This window comes from Sciurus vulgaris, assembly GCF_902686455.1.
Source record: "Sciurus vulgaris genome assembly, chromosome: 13".
Classification (NCBI taxonomy): Eukaryota; Metazoa; Chordata; class Mammalia; order Rodentia; family Sciuridae; genus Sciurus; species Sciurus vulgaris.
In genome coordinates this window covers 33,377,327-33,401,600 of record NC_136474.1, presented here as the reverse complement: position 1 = coordinate 33,401,600, position 24,274 = coordinate 33,377,327, and the positions used below count along the sequence as shown (strand labels likewise).

General features: G+C 35.8%; 2 long non-coding RNA genes across 2 annotated transcripts in view; both read left to right on the top strand.

Moving 5' to 3' along the window:
• Positions 1–24,274, top strand: part of LOC306642732 — a 563,182-nt gene that overhangs the window by 163,003 nt on the left and 375,905 nt on the right. The gene's annotated exons all lie outside the window — the stretch shown is intronic.
• LOC306642734 overlaps positions 3,901–24,274 on the top strand; it is a 73,307-nt gene continuing 52,933 nt past the window's right edge. Inside the window, exons 1-2 of the long non-coding RNA XR_013758637.1 lie at positions 3,901–4,460; positions 7,051–7,147. This is a non-coding gene — a long non-coding RNA (uncharacterized lncRNA). The remainder of the gene's footprint in view (positions 4,461–7,050; positions 7,148–24,274) is intronic.

Sequence of the window (24,274 nt, the reverse complement as noted above, 5' to 3'; positions counted from 1 at the left end):
ACTATGCACTAATTTTAGTATAAAAAGAGTTATAAAAACTATGAAGGGGTAAAGTCAGTCTAGAAGATGGCAGTACCTGCTACCAGAATGAGCCAAGATAAAGGACACTGATTTGTTGCAGCAGGGAAACCTATGCCAGCCAAAGAAGGGATGTGTCATCATATAGGAGCTACTGAAATTTATTAATAGTAAACACTACTTAATGTCATCATTTATGTCATCACTTTGGCCACCCCTTCTAAAAAGGTATCTTTGTTGGACTTCTAATGCCAATTTTCTCTTCTTTTACTGTCACCAATTAAATTCCAGTAGACTGGGGAACTTTCCCAACCCTGTATATTTCTGCCAAAGTCCTTCACCTGAAAGCTATCCTTAGAAAATTGCTCTTTTAACAGGCTACCAGTTCTATTTTTGAATGTAGGCTAAATAAAATATTCCCAAGTTCTCACCATTATAGAACAATTCTAGTGTGTTACTTCTCATTCATTAGTTGATTTGATTGTTTCTTTAAATGGTAATTTTTCTTGGGGTATTCTTACCATTTGAGAAAAATGAGCAGATCACATTCCAAGTAGCTGGACATCTCAATTTCATTTTTCCTTGCAGCTGAAACCAAAATATTCATAATTAAGTTCTAAAGTAGCCTCAGGGAAGAGCAAATGCATCTATCAAATAAGTGAGGTTTTAAGGATTATTAATGCAGGAAGCCACTGTTTTCCAGTGTCACCATTATAGCTTCAGTTGGCAAAACACAGTGGCAGATCTTATCTTTTACATTTCACTTCTGCAAAAATGTAAATATACTAAATGTGAATTATGGATGTAAGTGTTATGGCAGTATCACATTGGGAAAATCACATAAAGTTTTTTTTTTTTCTGTTAGCTCTTTTTTTAAATTTATTTTTATTGTAAACAAATGGGATACATGTTGTTTCTCTGTTTGTACGTGGAGTAAAGGCATACCATTTGTGTTTTGTAATAAAAACTTATACAGTAACTGCTGAAGGGATGTCCAATTCTCTCACTGTTGAATAACTGATTTTATAATGCTTATTATACATTATTGCCAGGAGAGCAACAGTAGTAGTAATGGATCAACAATTTAGGGCCACTTTTATGTATGTAGCAAGAGTTTTAAAATTGATGCATAAATCTCAGGCTTGTCTTTTTTCACATTCACATTGCACATCCAATATCTTCAGTTCTCATGGAATAAACTGCAGACTGAAGAACATGACAGTTGTAGCCCCAGTGCCTGACTTTTCTGCAACTGGGCCATCCTGGGGCCACTCTCCTTCCCTCTGTCCTTCTGCCACTTGCTGTGACCCCACCACCTCCTCCCTCCTCAGCTCCCAACCTGTCCATCAGTAGTCCCATCAGATCATTTCAGGACTGACATGCACAAAGGGCAACCCCTGTTCTAGGGTTGTTCAGCTCCTTCACCATCCTAGTCCTGGGTCCTCCTCATTCTGTCCTAAGACCTTTTGCCTATATATTACATATAAAGCACTAGGGACAACAGGAGTCCTCCTGGATTTCAGAACTATCCCCCAAGAGCAGCTCCAGTTTTTCCCACTCACATTTCAGAGGGAAACCTTGCTAGTTTCCAGACCAAACTACAGAAATGTGAACGTTTAGAAACTAGAGAGGGGTATCTGTGGCCAGGGTTCAGAAGATCAGAGAGATTAGTGTGGAAGCTGGGTTATAGTCTATGAAAGTTGTCAGAAATCATATAACCCAGTGGTTCCTGCCAGCTTATCAGACACCATGAGCCATTCTGCGTTTTTAAATGAAATTCCCCAGGCCCTTGCTTAGTTCTGTTAACTCATATTTTTTTGATAGTAGAATACAGATAATTTTTCTAAGTTTTTAAATTATTGCATGTGTTACAGACTACAGTGTAACAAGGGAAGAGACTATGTCTCTTGGATATACAGGACATAGAGTATCACAGAATGTGAGTTTCATTAAGGACTGTATTGTCATCTAATCTAATCTCTTATCTCTGACCCAATCTGCCTCCCTGTTACAACTTCCTTGATGGGTGGTTGTCTAGCCTCTTCTAGACAATGCCATGGATGGTGTCCTATTAGATAGTTCTTATTTCAACCCTTGTGATGAGTTGAAATATGCTGCCTTAAGCCACCCCTGGTTGTAGGCAGTATTCTCACATTGCATTCTTGATGCCTTATCAGTGCATAGTAGAGCTGGAAATAGTACTTATATTTTCTGGATATATTCTATGGATTCAGTGTTTCAGGCTTACAGTGCCCCTAGATTTTTTCCCCCTATACCGTGTGTAAGTGTACACTTTTAAAACACAGTGTTAGTACCATTACCTTAAAATAGAAAAAAAAAATAGAAATAGAAATGTATTTTAGCTAGTTTGAATGATCTTTTAAGAAAAATCTTTAATATAGTCCTATTCTTTAGTAACATTTTCTTTAGAGACAACCTAACATTTTTAATCATGCTTTTCCCGGAAATAATATTATTATTTCAAATGTTAAATCATAGTTGAAATCAAATCAAACCTTTTCATCTGTTTTTGAAGATAATCTTTTTAAATCAAAGATAATTAGCAACAGCACAAAACATTCAGAGATGAGAAAAAGGGAAACTCCTAGTCCTAGTTCTTCAGCTTTAAAAAACTACCATTCATTTTGGTATGTGGGTATAGATTTTCTCATCTTTTAAAGAAATATAATGTTGAGATACACATACAGTTTTGAATTCTACCTTTTCCACTGAAGTTTATATCATAAGCATTTTTCCCAAGTTATTGTAGTCATCATAACCGTTGTTTATAATTGTATTATATTTTCTCACAAAGCTTAGTGATGAAGAGAATAGATTGCAGCCAGACTCCCTAGGCTTGTATCCTAGCTCTGCCATTTATTGACTCTGTGATCCTGAACAAGTTATTTGACTTGTTGTGTCTTGGTTTTTCCATTCTATTAAATGAAAATAATGTGATTAATCTATAGTGTTATAAGAAGTATATTTAAAGCTCTTAGTGTGCCTGACATATAGTAAATTCTGTACCTGTTATTAAAAATTACCATTTTACCTTTATTATTGAGTGCACATATCAAAAAATACTTAAGTATATCTATTTTGGACTTTAGGTTGCTTCTGTTTCTTGTCCCTGTAAAACTTTGATGTGAGTGACAAAGTGTACCTTTTAAGATATACTTCAGAATTATTTTTCATAGGTTATTTTATTCAAGTATTTAAAACTTTTTAATTGGTTTGTGCTCCTCTTGAAGGTATTTGTACTGCATCTACACCTTTTGTATCGCTGGGAAACGTTTTGGATTGTTTTCCTTTTGGATCAATGTGACACAGTATTCACTTAGGGAAAATAATGTTGCTACACGGAAATTAGTAATTGTGTTAGTTTCTTTTCCTGATAACATTGTCTCTGAATAGATCCTGAGTTCTGAGATTAATTTTGGTTTTTGATTATATTTCTAATATTGCTGATTGCCAAAATGTTTGTCCCCATGAAAGAATTTTATACTGTGCTGTCTTGGGAGAGCCGAAATAAGAACCATGTGGAGAAAAATTTGAGTGCAAAGCTTGATTGAGTAGTAAAAAGTAACTTGAAGATACATACTTTTAGTGGTTTATAGCAGATACTCAGTGTTGTGTTATGTTATATTCCTGAAAATATTTTTACTTTTTTGAAAATGTTATTAGGTTGACAAAAGTGAAAGCACAGTAGATTTCCAGTGCCCTTAATATCTAATATTTTACTCCCTGTGACTTATTATTGAAGGGGTGTGACAGCTTCTGAAGAATATTAATAATTTCTGTCTAAATTCCATAGTACATTTCATTCTGCTGTGAAGAATTATTGTGGATGTGCAATGGTAAGTAATTCAGTGAAAAAATGATTATTTTTTAAAAATGTATATGTGAACACAAGAATAGGTGGGCAAATTACATACGAATGATAACATGATTTTTTTTTTTTGTTGTTGTTGCTGTTTTGCATTATAATTATATATAATAGTAGAATTTGTTCTTGCATCTTAATTTGATTAGTTTTGTTCCCAGTTCCCCTTCAGTGAGCATGTTTTAAAGATAGACATTACTATCCTCATTTTTAGGAAACAATCTGATTTATTAAAACTGATCATTAATGTTAAGCTCTGTTCTAAGTGCAAACTTTGAAAGTCAGAAAAATGTAGTAAATTTATCCATGCTGAATTTGTTTTGTTGCAGATAGTAATTGTTGTGACAATGGTTTCTTCCTCCATTTTGAGAACCATTTCTTTAGGAAAACACTCAAACTGGTTAAGAAAGTTAGATATTGTTGTAAGACAGTCTGTGTAACATTCACTTCTCTGTATTGTTAGATCTTCTAAGAAGATAATCTAAATCTCAGAGTACAGTCTTCTGTGGACTGATTCAATTCTTTTTGACCAGGATTTTTCTTCTATCTAAAAAATCAGGTAAGTTTTCATACAGTAAATAACTTCTTTGCAGAAAATTTTCTAGTTTTTACTGGATTGAATTCTGCAATAATAATAATAAGTGGTTCTAAAACATTGAAAAATAGTATAAAAAATTGTTACTGTGTTTTATTTTACTTGTAACAGTTATACCAGTCCTAATGGGTAAGTTATCCTGAAACCATGCTATTGATTCTTTATTTTCAAAGATTATTGATAATAATGTGCAGTTGAATCACACTGAAATATGTAGATATGTACCATTGTGTCTGTATTCTTTTCCTTTTTTGGTATGAAGGAACCTCAGGATGTTACATCCTCAGTCCTTTTTTGGAGACAGGGTCTAGCTAAGTTACTAAAGCTGGCTTCAAACTTGTGATCCTCCTCCTCAGTCTCCAGAATTCTTGGAATTATAGGCATGTACTACCACTCCTGGCTCTCCTTTATTCTTGTAGAATAGTTCTAGTCAATTTCATATTCTAGATTAGCACTAGATGTAAGATTTCATCCCATGGGAAATAATCTTTATCTCCTGTCTTCCATTGTTCTATAGACAAATCCAGATATCTAGTTTTTTTTGATGGTAATTTAGGTTTTTTTCTCTGTCCTTAAGATTTTCTTTTTCTTTGGTTTTCTTTAGTTTTACTATGATGTATCTATGTCTGAGTTTTTTTCTTTATCCTGCATGGGAATTTGTGGGCACTTTAAATCTGTAGATTATTGTCTTTTATCCCATTTATGAAAATATTAGCCAATGTTGCTTCAGATGTTGTGTATGCCTCTTGTTCTGAGTCTCTTTTTGGAATTTTCAGTTAAATATCCATTATACTCTCTCACCAAATTCCCTGTGAACCCTAGAAGAATCTTGAAGATGTGAATTTCAGATAGCCTGTTACGATAGTACCCTGCCTATATCCCCAGACTGAGATGGGAGGATTACTTGGGCTCAAAAGTTCAGGACTAGCCTGTGTGCCACAGTGAGACACTGTCTCAAAAAAAAATTTTTTTTTATAAAGTATGTATGTGAAAATCAAGTGTGGTTTTATTTCTGTCTTGATCTTTTATCTAATTATAGATTTAGCATTTTATATGTTTTGCTTATTTGATGAGTTATATCTTACACAGTCTAGTTGTCAGTGGATTTGTTCTGAAAATCTTTTTAATAGGTCTTAACTTGCAGAGTCAGTTTATTCTGGATTCCTTACCAGTGCATAGTAGAGCTGGAAATAGTACTTACATTTTCTGGATATATTCTATGGATTCAGCGTTTCAGGCTTACAGTGCCCCTAGATTTTTTTTTTCACTACTTTCAATACTAAGGTGCAAAAAAGCACCTGGGATCAGAAGTTGGGACTGATATAAAACCTCACAGGTTGAAATAACTCTCATGAATCAGCCTCTTAAGTCCTCAAAATTTAAAAACCTTATTTCTAATTCATAGAAATAATATGTTTTTGTGTTAAAAAAGTTAAAACTATTTAAATAGAAAGTATAGCTAATCTGTAATTTAAGGTAGATTATGAAATACGTATTTTTCTATTGGAGGAAATTTATACAATAGTTACACTTAATAGTAGTAATGTAAGGTAGATTATGGAGTAGCTATACTTTCTGTTGTAAATATTTTTTTGAATTATTTTACACAGAATACATATTATTTCCATTTATAATGTTCTCCTCCTAACCTTATAGGATTTTGCATATATTTACAAACTTATATTGTTTTTTTCCCAAATTAGATTATATAATACATACTGCTCTTAAATTCATTTTCTTCTTTTAATGTGTTTTCTGCATCAGTACATTTAAATGGTTCATGATAAGTCTTTAAAAGGATATGTCATAATCCCACATGATAAAGACATTTAGGTAATCTCAAATACTATAAAAAACTATTAACAGAAATGCAGTGAGTAGTATTGTATATATCATTCCTAAATTATGCAAGTGTATCCTCAGGTAAGTAAATTGCTGGGCCAAAATATATACACATTTCAAATTTTTGGAGCTATTAACCAGTTACTTCTCAAAACGATTATACCAATTTTATACTGCCATCAGTGGCAGGTAGAGAATGCCTTCCCATTTTCCCAGCCCCAGGAAAACTGGGAATTTTCAGTTTTTCAAAATCTTTGCTTACTTGATATAAACATCTGAAAAAATGTCTTATTTGTATTAGTTTACATTTATTTGATTATTATTAGAGTTGAACTTACTGCATATTGATTCAAATTTATTTTTTTCTAAGAATTACTTCTTCATTCAAATTGCCCTTTTCACTATTGTTTTGTTTTTGTCATTGCATGTATTTTCAAAACATTTAGCCATAAAACAATTTTTTTTAGAGAATCTGTTGTCCTGTTGAGAAAAAAAAACTGGTTTAAATCTTTTCACTGTATCTTTATGCCTGTGTTACATCATTATCATAGTTCTCCTTAGTTTTTGGATTCCTGTCATAGAATTCCCATCATCTTAAAGATTATATATCTGGATGTTACTATAACCAGAATTCTCTAGTAATGGTTGCCTGTCCGTATGTGCATGACCTATTCTAGCATTTATCTTCTTCCTGTTAACTACTTCATGACAGGCTGTCCATTTTTTAAAATTTAGCACACCGAGGATAGAGTTGAGGGGATGGATATAGAAGAATGTGAAATGGGAGATGATGAAGCTCCAACAACATGGTGAGTTTTTAAGCACAAGATTTATTGATTTGCAGAAGATGATCCCTTAATGATTTACCAGGTACTGGAGTGAGGATATAAACAAAGAGGAAGGACATTCTGCTTACAGATTTGTTTTATGTGTAACTTTCATATATTTGGCTTAAATCCTAAATCAGTAATGGGCCGTATCAATGAGTTTTGGAACTGTGTGCACATAGTACATCATTTAAATAGCCTACTTTATGCAAATTCCCCATCATGTGAAAAAGCCAACCAATGGCAACCTTTGGAGCTTCTCCCCTTCCATTAAACTTGAAGACCTGATACCTGTGGGTATTACACTGACATTTAATGAAATGGAAGAGACAATAATCTCTTCTCTTCCCTTCTATCTTTATTACTGTGTCTTTTCTCATCCTTACATCCTTGAACCTTCCCAAATAATGTCTTCACTATGCTAGTTAGAAGCAGTGAGGAAGAGAAAAAAGGAAAGTATGAAGAAAACCACTTTTACTATAACACTCTTCCCGGTACCTGAGGCAATGAAAGTTATCAGTAGTTTTAATTGAAAGAATTTACATTACTGTCACACAGATGATGAAGAGGGAATTGCTATATTTGCACAGGAAGATGTATTCCTAGCAAGCCAATTTCAAAACACACCCATTAGCAACATGTAGAAGTAGTGTAGTTCCTGGCTTAACTAAAGTACTTCCCAACTTCCTTGGGCAAGTTACTTTACCTCCCCTACAACCCAATTTTAGTATCTTTAAAAATAGAGTAATGCCACCTACTCACTATAGTTATTGAAAGGATTAAGTAAGCTGATGATCAGAAAAGGCCTGCTAAGGCACTTTGTTATTATTACTGTAGTTGTTGACATTATATAGAGTGGATAGTATAAAGCACTTAGAACAGTTTCTATCCAGTGTTTGATAGCTAACTATTAACTACTGCTTTTGTTGTTGATGTTTCTTTGGGGGATGTGGGGCACAGGGATTGAACCCAGAGAAGTTCTACGACTGGTCTACAATCCCCATCCCTTTTTTGAGACAAGATCTTGCTAAGCTGCCAAGGCTAGCCTCAAACTTGCAGTCCTTCTGCCTCAGTCTCCATCATCATTGGGATTCACATGTACACCACACACCCAGGAGCTATAGTAGTTTTTTAGAAACCTATTAGTTCATGCATAGGGTGGGCCAATTTTGGTCAACTCTAATATAAGGGTCACCTGAAGGGTAAACAAGGGCCCCAAGACAGTTAATGGGTGCTGCCTAGGCCTGTGGAGACAATTCAGCTCTATTATTAGAGTCATAAATTAGTCCCAACTGCAGAAGAATCCCTTATAGAGTACCCAGCACCCAGCTTCCCACCTGTCTATTGCAAGTCACTATTTTTTTCAATGTAGAAAGTGTGTGGGGAATTACTTAATGCGTATGTTAGCAAATGGGATTAAGCATTGTGATATACAAAGCAGAGCAGTTACCTACATATCTACAATGTGAGGTCCATTTCACAAATGACTCAGACATCAATAAAATTTTTGTGTTAAAATTCCAACATGTAAAGTTCTATAAAATAGCCAAACAGCTTTTTTTTTTAATCCAATTTTATATTTTGGTAAAATAGCTATACCTTTTTTGTTCTTTCTTTCTTTCCTTTTCTGTTTTTTTCTTTTTCTTTTTTTTTTTAAGGCAGGATTCTCCCTGTGTTTGCCCAGGCTACTCCTAGGCTCAAGTGATTCTCCTGCCTCAGCTTCCTCAGCAGTTGGAACTACAATTGCAGTTTATTATGCCCAGCTTGAGACATTCAATTTTAGATAGTTGACTGTCACTTCTAATTTGTTACTCTTTGCACATATAATAGCTACATATTTTTGCTGTGAATAAGAAAATTCAAAGTTTCTATGGAATGGTAAAGGTTGAAAGATGGAATTACAGTTGATTGAGGAATAAATGAAAAGTGATGAAGTGGTTGCATAGAGTGTAGACAACTCTTTCAAGAATTAATTTTTCCATGAAGGAAAGAGGAAAAGCCTTTAACAGGGATATTACCATCAAAGGAAGTTTCTTTCAGTTTGTCTTATGGTTTTTCACCCAGCAGGAATTCTGACCAATTATACCATTGTGTACTTTGAGCCTCTGACCTCCCCCTTTATTATAATTGAGTTACTGCCCAATCTACTGTGAAAACAATGAACTATTTCTCATCATGCTGATCCACATAATTAAGTAATTATATAAATAACACACTAGTAAATATGGAAACCTGGCAAGTTTGCTGTTTCCACAATAAATTGAATTAGATGTTGATTTGGAGCATTTTCTTCTATCAGCTAGATTTCATCAATATTGAAATTTGTTTTTCAGTTCACCAAAGGATGATTAGGCAGTCAGATGACTAATTGACTAAATATTCCCCACTTATATTTTCTGAGTCATTTGTAAATATTACACAGCAACAGATTCTATTCCAAATAATCTCTTTGGGGGAAATAGGGAAACATTTTAATGTTTACTGCCTAACTTTGTCATTTCTGTTTCATAAAATCATAGTGCAGTTGGAAACCTTGGGAGATAATCTCCCTCCAGGCAAAATAACACCATTGTGTACTATTTTATGAAGTTCTACATGTACAGATCCAGCATTTCCTCTTTGCAGCACAGCATAATATTTTGCCACCTTTATAATGAGAAATTTTCCCTTGTTTATACTAAAATTGTTTTTGCAGCACAGTCTAAACATTGAAATAGGTAGTTTAATAAACTGTATTAATACTATGCAATCAAATGTTTGAAATCTAAGAGTTCACACATCCTATTGCTGACAGCATGGTGACTTAATTGAGTTTTCAGATATTGAACTGCTTTCCTAAGCAGCGTCTTAAGTGCAGAAAGATTTCAGTGTTCTCAAAAAACAACTATTGACAGGTATCTTTATAGGGAAAATATGGAGGTGGATTTGTTTTCACAAGAAATTGTAATTTTAAGTAAGGGTCTTTTCAAAAATATATCTCATGCATTTATAAATTTAAAGTTGTGTTATTTTAGTCATATTCAAAGATATATTTTGACACTCATCATCTTAAATATAGTCTCATTGAAAACCTAAGGTTTATTATTACATATCTTCATGGTTGGAAGACTGCCTATATTTTTATGTATCCCTCCTCTAATTTGTATGTCTAGATGAGATGCCCATAGATACATCTGACCACAGTGTGTTGACTATAGACAAACTCTTCACAGAACATTCTGTTTTGAGTTGAAAAGATGAAGGCCACTATACAGTAGGGTATGAGTGATATTTCATGTGATCCTCACAATTTAATCAGTACCATGAAGTGAATGCAAAATCTTATTACCTATTCTTATATCCTCCAAAATTTTTAAAAATTAAATTCACATTTTTATAGCTGGATTCTTTTAGTGGTCATTTGGTCCAACTCTTTCTTAGTAATTAGTATGTGTTTTCTTTAACTTTTATGTACATTACAGCTACCTTATAGTAACTGATCGGGTGGGAAACTTTATTTGGAATTTTGGAAGGTTTTATGAATGATCAAGTCTAAAGTGACAGGGTCTACCTAAAAATAAAAGTATGTCTTAATAGTAAATTAGATCTTTTGTATCATGAGGTATATTCATTCTAATTATAATGACAATTTAAACTGTATACATTAATGTTTTGTAATATATTTTTCATATTATGATGTCACTTGTGTCTCTCTTTGACAGTGTAACACTGATGCTTTCCTCTTACCCACTTAATTTTTAAAATTATTTGAATGCCTACTGGTTGTTAGGCATAGACTATTATGTAAGAATTCCAGATTCATGAATATATCATTTTGAGATTTTGAGTTTTTTGTTTGCTTATTGTTTTTGAGAAGTGGAGGGCAGGGATTCTATCTTTAATTTGTTCTTTTCTTGCTATAATTTGGCTAACAGCAGTGTACCCAGAAGTCCAGAAGAAATCTACATGTGAATACATGCTATATTCTTTTCAAAAAGTATTAGAGATGTCAGATTACAAACCTTACCATGAAAACAAGCTACTCTTTCCATGTTATATTTACTTCAAGGTCAATTTTTTATTTAAAAAATCCTTCACCTCTATTTAGTATTGTATCTAAACTCAATTTTGTACTGAATGGCAATATGCTTTGTTGGAAAACTTGAGGAAACTGTGAAGGATTTCTGTTGTTCTGATAGAATTTTCCACCCATATTCAGAAACCTGAATGTTTCCTTTTTTAATCACTAGTCTCTTGAGAAGTTTCTCCAGACTGTTTTCCTTTTCACACTTTTGTTCCAAGAAACATCATTTCTAGCCTGTAATGCTACAGAATGAAAGTGTTGGAACTGGGGATATAGCTCAGTTTGGTAAAGTGCTTGCCTCATGTGCACAAGGCCTGGGTTAAATCCCCAGCACCACAAAAACAAAACAAAACAAACAAACAAAAAAGACAACAATGAAAGTGTACTGATAAAAGAACTGAAAAGAATGTCAAGATGTAAAGTGAATTAAGATTTCTTTTAATTACTTTATTAAATGCCCAAGAAAACAAATTATATAGTAAGTCCATTCCTATATCCTAATATGCTATTATTTATGCTATAAATTTAGAATAGGGGCATTTTAAAATTAATGGGAGGAGCATATTGACGCCTTTTTTGAGTGCAGATTGCTCACTGTCAGGCGTCTGTCATCCGCCATTTGCCTGCCTCTCACCTGTCCATCGCCTGCCTTACACCTATCCATCCAACCCTAAAGCACGAGGTTCACCTCCCGATCATCCAACAAGTCAGCAAGCTGATCGCCGACCGCCAGTGGAGCACCAGCTGCCTGCTGTTGCCTGGAAGTTCAGTGCTACAGTACCTGCAGATTTTGATTACATGTGGCTGCCACCATTTTGAGACAACAGCCAGGCCCCGTAGGACCCCTGGATGGACTGACTGAGCCCCGTCTCCAGGATCCCTCAGCCAGACCGATCACTCCCTGCCTCTGGGGCCCTCACATCGACTGACTTCTCCCTGCCGCCAGGACCCCTGGACCAACTGACTGCGCCCTATCAACCAGGACCCCAGACCAACTGATTGCACCTGGCATCCAGGATCCCACAACCACACCAAACACACCGAAACTCCAGGACCCCTGACGGACCAACTGCATCCCGCCTCCAGGACCTCCAGCTGACCATGTCCACCCCAGAGCTGCAGCTCCCCATTTACCAACACATTTCGAAGCCACAGCGGCCATCTTGGATAATCCTGGAAGCCATAGCTCGGATCTTTGGGTGGGGCAAATCCCATCCTGCGACGCCTGCTGGAGGCTTGAAGCTCACTGTCAGGTACCTCACATGCATCAGGCTACTGAACACTGGGAGGGTTTCATTACTATATGACTGTTACACTGTAGATTTTCTTTTTTCTCCTTTTTAAAAAATTTAAGTTTTTATTCTTTACTTTTCTGCTCTCTTTTCCTTTTGTTTACCCTGTTCTCTCAGTCTCATTCTCCCTTTTTTGCATGCTAACATCCAATTTCTTTTGATTACACTCTCACCCTATTTTTCTAGAACTTATGTATATTCTTTTCTTATCCCATAAACAGCCACATTCTACATCCCTTTGCATCCTTTTTGTCCTCCATTAGAAACTTCAGACCTTATTGCAAACCTGTTTGTTTTACTGAAGATAATATTTGGACTCATTCTGTTTACTATGACAATTTTGTTATTGTCCCCATAGGGGCTATTTGGTCTAGGATTGCATAGTGTCTGATTTGGGCACTGCTAATATTGATCTCCCTTAAAGAAAGGGTTTTGGAAACCTATAGGGCCACTAAAGCCTATAGGGGGAAATCTGCAATACCCCAGATGTGCACTGCTAGAGGGAAAGATACATGAACAACATGAAAAAAACAAGGGAAGAAAATGATCGAAACAAATCTAGATTCTATATTAATAGAATCCAGTGACAGTATGGTAGAAGAAATGTCAGAAAAGGACTTCAGATTATACGTGATTAAGATGATTTGTGAAGCAAAGGATGAGATTAGAGAACAAATGCAGGCTATGAATGTTAATACCAATAAACAGAAAGAGCACCTGCAGGAAGCAAAAATCATTTCAACAAAGAGATAGAGATTCTCAAAAAAACCCAAACGGAAATCCTTGAAATGAAGGAAACAATAAACCAAATAAAAAAACTCAATGGAAAGCATCACCAAAAGACTAGACCACTTGGAAGACAGAACCTCAGAGAATGAAGACAAAATATTTAATCTTGAAAATAAAGTTGCCCAAACAGAGAAGATAGTAAAAAATCATGAACAGAATCTCCAAGAACGATGGGACATCATGAAAAGACCAAATTTAAGAATTATTGGGATTGAGGAAGGCACAGAGATACAAACCAAAGGAATGAACAACCTATTCAATGAAATAATATCAGAAAATTTCCCAAACCTGAAGAATGAAATGGAAAATCAAATACAAGAGGCTTACAGAACACCAAATGCACAAAATCGCAACAGATCCACACCAAGGCACATTATAATGAAAATGCCTAACATTCAAAATAAAAATAGGATTTTGAAGGCTGCGAGAGAAAAGCATCAGATTACATATGGGGGGAGACCAATATGGATAACAGCCGACTTCTCAACTCAAACTCTAAAAGCTAGAAGGACCTGGACCAACATATTTCAAGCTCTGAAAGAACATGGTTGTCAACCAAGAATCCTATACCCAGCAAAACTAACCTTTAGATGAGAAGATGAAATAAAATCCTTCCATGTTAAAAGTTAAAAGAATTTAGAAATAGAAAGCCTGCACTACAGAATGTTCTCAACAAAATATTCCATGAGGAGGAAATGAAAAACAACAATGTAGGTCAGCAAAGGGAGGAACTACCTTAGAGAAAACCCACTCAAAGGAGAAACCAAGCCAACTTAAAAATCAAAAATAAGCCAAATGACTGGGAATACAAATCATCTCAATAATAACCCTGAACGTTAATGGCCTAAACTCATCAATCAAAAGATATAGACTGGCAGAATGGATTAAAAAGAAAGACCCAACAATATGCTGCCTGCAAGAGACTCATCTCATAGAAAAAGACACCCACAGACTAAAGGTGAAAGGATTGGAAAAAAAACCTACCACGCACATGGACTCAGTAAAAAAGTGGGGGTTTCCATCCTTGTATCAGTTAAAGTGAACTTCATGTCAAAGTTAGAAGGGATAAAGAAGGACATTTCATACTGCTTAAGGGAACCATAAATCAGGAAGACATAACGATAGTAAATATTTATGCCCCAAACAATGGTGCATCCCTGTACATCAAACAATCCTTCTCAATTTCAGGAATTACATAGACCACAACACAATAATTCTGGGTGACTTTAACGCACCACTGTCACCACTAGATAGATCTTCCAAAGAAAATCCAACCCAAAGAAACCATATAACTCAATAACACAATCAATAACCTAGACTTAATAGACATGTATAGCATATTCCATCCATCAACAAGTGGATTCACTTTCTTCTCAGCAACACGTCGAACCTTCTCAAAATAGACCATATGTTATGCCACAATACAGCCCTTAGGAAATGCAAAAAAAAATATACTGCCTTGTGGTTCTATCAGATCATAATGGACTGAGAATAGAAATCAATGACAAAATAAAAAACAGAAATTACTCCAACACCTGGAGACTAAATAATATGCTATTGAGTGAAACATGGATAACAAAAAACATCAGGGAGGAGATAAAAAAATTCTTAGAGTTCAATGAGAACGACAATACAACATATCAAAATCTCTGGACACTATGAAAGCGGTACTAAGAGGAAAATTCATTGCGTGGAGCGCATTCCAGAAAAGAATTTAAAGTCAACAACTAAATGACCTAACATTACAGCTCAAAGCCCTAGAAAAATAAGAACAGAATAACAGCAATAGTAGTAGAAGACAGGAAATAATTAAATCAGAGCTGAAATCAATGAAATTGCAACAAGAAACAATTCAAAAATTGACATAACAAAAAGTTGGTTCATTGAGAAAGTAAACAAAATAGACAAACCCCTAGCCATACTAACAAAAAGAAGGAGAGAGAAGACTCAAATTACTAAAATACATGATGCAAAAGGAAATATCACAACAGACACCACTGAGATACAGAACATAATGAGAAGCTACTTTGAAAATCTGTATTCCAACAAAATAGAAACTACTGAAGACATTGACAAATTTCTGGAGACATATGCTCCTCCCAAACTGAACCAGGAGGACATACACAATTTAAACAGATTAATATCAAGCAATGAAATAGAAGAAGCCATTAAAAAGTCTACCATCCAAGAAAAGCCCAGGGCCAGACGGATTCTCAGCCGAGTTCTACAAGACCTTCAAAGAAGAACTCATTCCAATACTTCTCAAAGTATTCCAGGAAATAGAAAAGAAGAGTACCCCACCGAACTCATTCTATGAAGCTAATATCACCCTCATACCCAAACCAGGAAAAGACACATCAAGGAAAGAAAATTTAAGACCAATATTCTTGATGAATATAGATGCAGAGATCCTAACAAAATATTGGCAAACTGTATCCAAAAACATATTAAGAAAATAGTGCACCATGATCAAGTGGGGTTCATCCCTGGAGCCAACATCATTCTTAATAGAGTAAAACTGAAACCATTCCCTTTAAAAACAGGAACAAGATAGGGATGTCCTGTTTCACCACTTCTATTCAACATTGTCCTCGAAACTCTAGACAGAGCAATTAGGCAGACCAAAGAAATTAAAGGGATACGAATAGGAAAAGAGGAACTTAAGCTGTCACTATTTGCAGATGACATGATTATATATATAGAGGATCCAAAAACCTGCTCCAGAAAACTTCTAGACCTCATCAATGAATTCAGGAAAATAGCAATAAAAATAAAATCAACACGCATAATTCTGAAGCATTTTTATACGCAAGCGATGAAACAGCTGAAAGGAAATGAGGAAAACAACCCCTTTTGCAATAGCCTCAAAAAAAAAAAAAAAAAAAAAAAAAACTTGGGAATCAATCTAACCAAAGAGGTAAACGATCTCTACAATGAAAACTACAAAACATTGAAGAAAGAAATTGAGGAAGATCCTAGAAGATGGAAAGATCTCCATGTTCTTGGATAGCAGAATTAATATTGTCAAAATGGCCATACTACCAAAAGTGCTATACAGATTCAATGCAATTTCAATTAAAATCCCAATGACGTACCTCACAGAAATAGAGCAAGCAATCATGAAATTCATTTGGAAGAATAAGAAACCCAGAATAGCTAAAGCAATCCGTAGCAGGAAGAATGAAATGGGGTATTGCAATACAAGAACTTCAACTATACTACAAAGCAATAGTAACAAAAACAGCATAGTATTGGCACCAAAATAGACAGGTAGATCAATGGTACAGAATAGAGGACACAGACACAAACCCAAATAAGTACAATTTTCTAATAGTAGACAAAGGTGCCAAAAATATGCAATGGAGAAAAGATAGCCTCTTCAACAAATTGCGCTGGGAAAACTGGAAATCCGTATGCAAACAGAATGAAAATAAACCCCTATCTCTCACCCTGCACAAAAATCAACTCACAATGGATCAAGGACCTTAAAATCAGACCAGAGACCCTGCATCTTATAGAAGAAAAAGTAGGTCCACACTTCAACTTGTCGGCTTAGAATCAGACTTCCTTAACAGTACTCCCATAGCACAAGAAATAAAAGCAAGAATCAATAACTGGGATAGATTCAAACTACAAATCTTTCTATCAGCAAAGGAAGCTATCAGCAATGCCGAAGAGAGAGCCTACAGAATGGGAGAATATCTTTGCCACTCATACTTCAGATAGAACACTAATTTCCAGAATCTATAAAGGAACTCAGAAAACTGTACATAAAGAATACAAATAACCCAATCAACAAATGGGCTAAGAATATGAACAGACACTTCACAGAAGAAGATCTACAAGCAATCAACATCATGAAAAAATGTTCACCATCTCTAGTAGTAAGAGAAATGCAATCAAAACCACCCTAAGATTCCATCTCACCCCAATTAGAATGGTGATTATCAAGAATACAAGGACAGTAGGTGTGGAGAGGATGTGGGGGACAATGGTACACTCATACATTGTTGGTGGGCTGCAAATTACTGCAGCTACTCTGGAAAGCACTGTGGAGATTCCTTAGAAAATTTGGAATAGACCTACCATTTGACCCAGCTATCCCACTCCTCTGCCTATACCCAAAGGACTTAAAATCAGCATACTACAGAGATACAGCCACATCAATGTTCATAGCTGCTCATTCACAATAAGCCAAAACTCTGGAACCAACCTAGATGCCGTTCAATTGATGAATGGATAAAGAAACTAAGGTACATATATACAATGGAATATTACTTAGCTATAAAGAATGATAAAATTATGGCATTTGCAGGCAAATGGATGAAATTGGGAGAATATCATGCTAAGTGAGATAAGCCAATCTCAAAAATCCAAAAGACAATGATCTCATTGATAAGCGGATGATGACACATAATGAGGGGTGGGAGGGGGAAAGAATGGAGGAAGGAGGGATTGTGTAGAGGGAAAAGAGAGGTGGGAGGGGTTGGGGGGAAGAAAAATTAATGGAATGAATCAAACATCATTACCCCTGTGTAAATGTATGATTATGCAAATGGTATGGCTGTTATTCCATGTACAACAGAAACAACATGTATCCCATTTGTTTACAATAAAAATAAAGAAATGAAATAGGAAAGGTTCATGCAGTATTCAGAATTTCATTAAGAAATTTTTTTCTTGTCTTCAAATGGTCTACATACTGTATATTAGAAGAATATTAAGACCGCCAAGAGGTCCCTAAAAAAAAGAAACCTAAAAAAGTATATGGTATCCACATTTATTGACCCAAAATTGTTTTTCAAAGATACTGGGATCATGGCCAAAACAGTTGGTAAACACCAGCTCATTAATTCCAAAATATTCCCCTGCATGCAACTGAAATGCCACTTTGGATATGTGATGTGTTCAATGCATTATTTACTCTTCTGTATGTAGCTCCATACATCAGGAACCCCTAAATGCGTCGCCAACATATGTCTTTGATGTGTAGGATTGAAATTTCTGACTTTATTTTTGCCACGTTGAGTGCCACACTCTTACAGTAACATATTTATTGATATTTGAAGGCAGAAATTAGCAAATTTTTATGTCAGAGATCAGATAATAAATATTTTGGGACTAGGGATGTAGGAAGCCTTGGGTTCACACCCAGCATAAGTAAGTAAGTAAATAAATAAATATCAATTTGTATTTATTTTGGGCTTTGTGGGACCTATTTGTCAAAACTACCTGAGCTCTGCCTGGCTACACAAAGCAGTCATCAGCAACACCTAAATAATTGATTCTGGACATGTTTCAAAATTGTTTTTACAGACTGGTGATTGAGCCAGGGTCCTCTACCACACAACTACATCTTGCAGCTCTTTTTGTTTTTATTTTGAGACAGAGTCTTGCTAACTAATCTGAAACTTTAGATCCTTTGGCCTCAACTTTCTAAGTCACTGAGATTTACAGGCATTTATTAGTGCAGCTGGCCCAATAAAACTATTTGTAAAAGCAAGAGATTGTGCCACTGACTCATTTAAAGGTAATTGGTAATACATCAAGCATTTTGGGTTGAAACTAAAAATGATAGTTACAAATAAACAATTACAAAGAGAAACTTAGAGACTAAAGAGGAACGTAGACACTACATAAATGTATGTAAACATACATTGTAATGTTTAGCATTGGATTGTTGTTTGAGTTCTTTATTACTTTTTGAATGCCTGGGTGACTGCCATAGTGATTTTCAAATAACTTTTTGTTCATATCATTTACCGTTTTGGATGATAGAAAAGAGGACCTGTTTTTCAATAAAATATCATTTTTCTCAAAAGTACAGTGGATGAGATCATCCTGTAAGTAATACATAACAATGCAAGGAGGAGTATGAGTTGAACAACTGTAATCTATGACCAAGCAAAGTTATTATGTATATAGACCTTGGAATTGCTCTGAACTTTGTAAGAAGTCTTAGAAATAACATTTTCCATGTACAAAGTATATCCAGTGCAAAATTGGGTAATATGTCAGCTCTAGAAAATTGTCTTGGTAGTGCATTGGTCTATTCTCTGACCAGTTTGTTCATCTTACTTAGCAAAACTAGAATGGATTCATTAATAACATGCGAAAAAACTCTCAGCATTTTTAAACTCAATTACTGCATTTACGTAGTTGCAAGAAGCAATAGTGTTTGATGGATGCAGAGGGATATTTCAAAACATCATGCAGCATCTGTTTGGAGTTTACTTGTTTGCAAATGGAAGATGATCTATTTTCCTTACTCACTGCCACATTTCTAATAGTGCCCAGGCTGTTCCATGTAAAATTAGTAACCTTTCATGTAAGCCTGTCCTTAGTTTTCCCAATATTTTTCTTGCATCATTTTCCAGTTGTATCATGTTAGAACTGATGTTTAATTTCCTTCTTTTTCAGTATCTGTCATAATGTTAACCACTTGCACATAACCATAGAGGTGTGCAGACAAATCAAGAAGCCAGCCCAGTCCACTTGGAGAATCTTAATCATTTCTTCAGTCACCATGTTCACCATGACAGATATAGCAAAGGCAATTAGTAGTTTCTGTTCTATTCTTAACTAATACTTTGAGACACGTTTTTTATTATATTAATGTGTAAAGAATTCCTTGTAAAGGTTAATTGGGTCCAGCTGTAAGGGTTAAGGGGAGAGCTAATAAAGAGGGAAGCACACAGCATGGCAAAGAGCAAGAAGTGATTTCTGTGGGAAAGCCTGTCCAGTTTATTATCTATTCCAGGGTCATATCAAATTACCTAGGTTACATAGTACAGTTAGCTTTGCGCATGTGCAGCTCACATAACTACCTTGCTTCTCAGAGTCCACTACTCCCCAAAGTTATTATGACAAGATAATGTCTCCAGGCCTGAAGGACAGAGAAGTTACAGAGCATCTCTTAACCTTTCAAACAAGAGTACCTTTATCCTGAGGAGTGTTCTCATCTCTAAGGATTTCGCTCCTCTGAACATTGACTGACCTGAAATCCCTACAGTTTCTAAATTGAAATCTTCATGCAGTGTAGTTTATCAGAGAAATTGCTCTACTTAAATTGTTTTTAGTGAAAGAGGATAATATTCTTCAAGGTTATTTTAGCAAGAAGAGAAAATATTGTGACTTAAACACAACACATTTTAAATAACCTCGTAAATTAGCAGCAAATCTCTCTGCATCACACTGAATTGCAACTGGAAACAGTTTAGTCTTCAGCTTAATATAGGACTAACTTGTTGTTGTTTACCTTATTTTTTCTTCAATTTATCTCTGCAAGATCTCGGCCAAACTTGCAACCGTGTCAGAGTTCGAAATCTACTGTCTGACTAGCATTTATTTAAGAAAAAAAGAATTCAGAAGATTCAACACCTTGCTATGTGGTTTTTTTCCTTGCCCCCCCTCCCCCCGCCTTTTTATTGTTGGACTAAGGTTGAGAGGATTGATATAGTGATGGGGAGTCCTCTTGTTAACCTAGCTTAGTCTGGCTTTGTTTTCCCTCATGCATGCGACCTGGAAATTCTTCTTTGCCTTAGCTACAATAATTGTGACTCAGCTTAGAATACTTTACATTCACATCCTCCCTGCTGCAGAGAACAGCCAACCAATAGGTTAGATGTTCAACAATAAATGAGTCATCTTTCCCCCTCTGCAGAAAACTGCTGTTGTTTGCCGATGGGCTGCTTCAAGCGGCTCGCGCCGCTCTTACGAAAGACCGCGGCTTCTTGCCCGGCTGCTCCAAGCGGCTCCGCTTAGGGAAAACCGCTGCTCCTCGCGCTTATGGCCCGACCATCTGGACAGAAGACACATACTCTTTAGAAGTTCATGAAGCAGCTTCTCAATTTATTCCAATAACACCCATCATATATAAACAGTCTCATGCATAACAATTGTAACCAGATTATGTCCATCCAATCCTGTTAAAGGTCAAGCAGTCACTAGCTCGAGCATACATACAAAGTATATCTGTCCACATGCTAGGCAGCTGAACGGATTATCATACAGCCAATTGTAAAAGCGTTCTGCCTTTCTCCATGCATATTCAGAATGCCGTTTGCTGTCTGCCAGTCGCCATCTTTGGATGCACGTGGCGTAACCCTGGGCCCCGGTTCCGCCTGCCACACCCCTCTACATTTCCTCTTTTAACTTAAGGCCTGTTTATAATGTTTCACCTTTGGTTCAGACCTTTGCTTGTATCAAGTGATAAGCTGGGCCTCTTCCCTGTGCACATTTATATCTGTGCATTAAGTACCACTCTACTGCATCTTTTCCTTGTGTGTTTGGTCTGCTGATATGTACCCTTTCTAGCCTAATGTGAGATCAAGATAAAATTTGGTGGTCTTGCAATAACAATGACATCAATTGGCATGATATCAAAATTCATAAAGATGTAGTCTCAGTTTTTCCAAATTAATCTAAAAAGGCATTGAGACTTGAGAGTGAGGAGAGGTTTATTTCATACTACAGTGTCTAGCTTGCACATTTATTAGCAATGCACAATGCTGTCTTGCAGTATTATTAAATAAGCCACCCCAAAACCTTTTAGAGTGACACCGTCCAAACTGCTTTTTGTATATGTACAATTGTGGCAGAGCTCATTGATCCTTGTTTCAAAGTAAAGAGCTTATATAAGAGCAATATTACTATGCACATCAAATGTACTGATTAACAAGTTTAGTAAAGTTGAATGACTTACATTCATGGAGCTGAACTGGTGCTTATGTATTCTAAGAATTAGCTCATTCACTCTTACTTCCTCTGAAGATGTTTGGACATCTCTCTATTCATCCAGTAAGTTGCTCCAAATCCCAGGTGAGTAGGTAGTAGACTCCAGAAGACTTTTGTCCTGCAATTTAGCAAGTCATCACTAAGATTTCTAATCTAATCACATGACTGGGACTCCAAATTCTGGTTTCAGAAGGAACTGGTGATAGTGTAGGCTATTGCATGTAGTTAGACCTGATTAAAACCCAAGTAGGAAACACACAACTGCTTTCCATATAATTTCCAACCCAGCAGTTGTGTTTTTGTATAAGAAACTAGGCAAAATCCCCCAACATTAAGCAAATTGTGAAACTTAATTTAGGATAAGAAATCATAAATGTTTAGGGTCATTCTGTGAGCTCATTATTTTGGAAAAGTAAGCACTGAGACTGAGGAAAAAGTATAGACTGATCTGATAAGTTAAAGAAATATAGAATAATTCTTCCTCTCCACAAGAATTCTATACCTATTTTTAGTTCTGTATTTCAGGCCTAAATCTCTAAGTTTTCTGACATGTGGTATCTCTTGCTTTCCAATTTCTGTTAAGCATATTTTCTTGTAATAAATGAAGTTCTCATTATAGACTCTTCCTTATCCTGAACTTCTGATATGTATCTTCCACCAGGAATGGTACCTAAGGCATGATTTCTGTCCTTAATAGAAATCTTCCTCTCTACCCCTTGACATTTAAAGATTGACTCATGGCACTGTGTGTAGGCTTTGGTGTCCATCTTGAGGGTTATTTGAGATGGTCTAGCAAGTCTGACCCCTTCCTTTCCCATTATCTCTAAGCTGGCACCAGTCTTGCCCAGAAATTCATTAAAACTGGCTGGCCCCATGTCATAAAGGGTGTACTTAATTAAATAATTCTCTTCTTAGACATTTCCTATAATCTCATCATCAAATGAAACTTGGTGTTTACTAGGTAGGAAGCAAGTGAAGCGTTGACTATTGTATGAGGCTACTTCAGAAAACAGACACACCCTCAAGACTTTCAGACCCAGCGTATGTTGTTATTTTCAACTAGTCTGTGAAGATACACACTGTCGGCACAGTGTACAGCTTACTTTGTTTTATGAGGGATTAAAATGATGAAGGGCCAAAAACAGGTGAAAAAACTACTCCTGTTCTTACTTCTATATATATGCTGCTGGTTTTCATGATGGCGTATCTTACAAGAGAGATGCAATATATCTTTTGCATTTTCCATCTGTACAAGCCATCAACTTTGATAGCAGTAACACTGTCTTTTTAGTAGATTTATTCCCTAGTCTAAAATGAAAGCCTGAGACTCAGTTAATTCAATCAGTTTTGACAGTTATTGAGCATCTTCTGTATCATGGTATGGATCAACAGTTCTTACAAAGTCTTGCTTCATGTGGTTGCCCAGACATCTTGATGTCAGGTTTATTAGCATCAGTAACTTCTGTACACACATACTGTTTATGAATGAAAAAAATCATATCCTTCTTGTCATTTAGCAAAGATAAGAAGAGACAGTGGTTTTAGAACTGTTGGGGGAAAATTCAGTGCATGTTTCAAGAACCTTTCCCTCATGTTGAACAGCCTAGGAAATGGCCAGTAAGTCAGCTCTGAACTTACACATCAGTGACACCTTTAACATTTTGTAGTTTTGTTTACTAGATCAACCCTCCCTTTCCGAAGCCAGGAGGTGATATAGGAGGGATGTATTCTGAAGAATCCTGTTCAGCACTGCCCTTCCACTCAGCAGCTTCTATGGGATTGTGAGTCCTTGACATCACTGTTCCTCTCATACTAGCAGACACTGCATGCTGGCTAGGCTTGCCTCACTGTGCTTGGAACATCCTTGCTTGCCCACCACAAATAAAGCACTATGTGATTGAATTTTTGAGTGAGTGGCCCAGATGCCAGGAGGGTTCCAAAGAAGGAGTGCCAGGTATAGAATGCAAGCATGTTTCATAGGAGGTCCTGATGTTGAACTTGGGATTGTTCTTAAACTGTTGTTTTTGGTCAAAAGTGAGAAAACATCATGACGCAACTCGAACACGTGGAGGTTTAACTGAAACTTTACAGATCCTTCTATCAGCACTACCCACTGCCTAAAAGGTACTTTGATGTTTTCTCTTCTGTTTATCATACTATTTCATTTATGAACAAATTCTTTTGCTACCTACTAAATTGATTTATTTTTCACTAATGGGTTGTAACCCA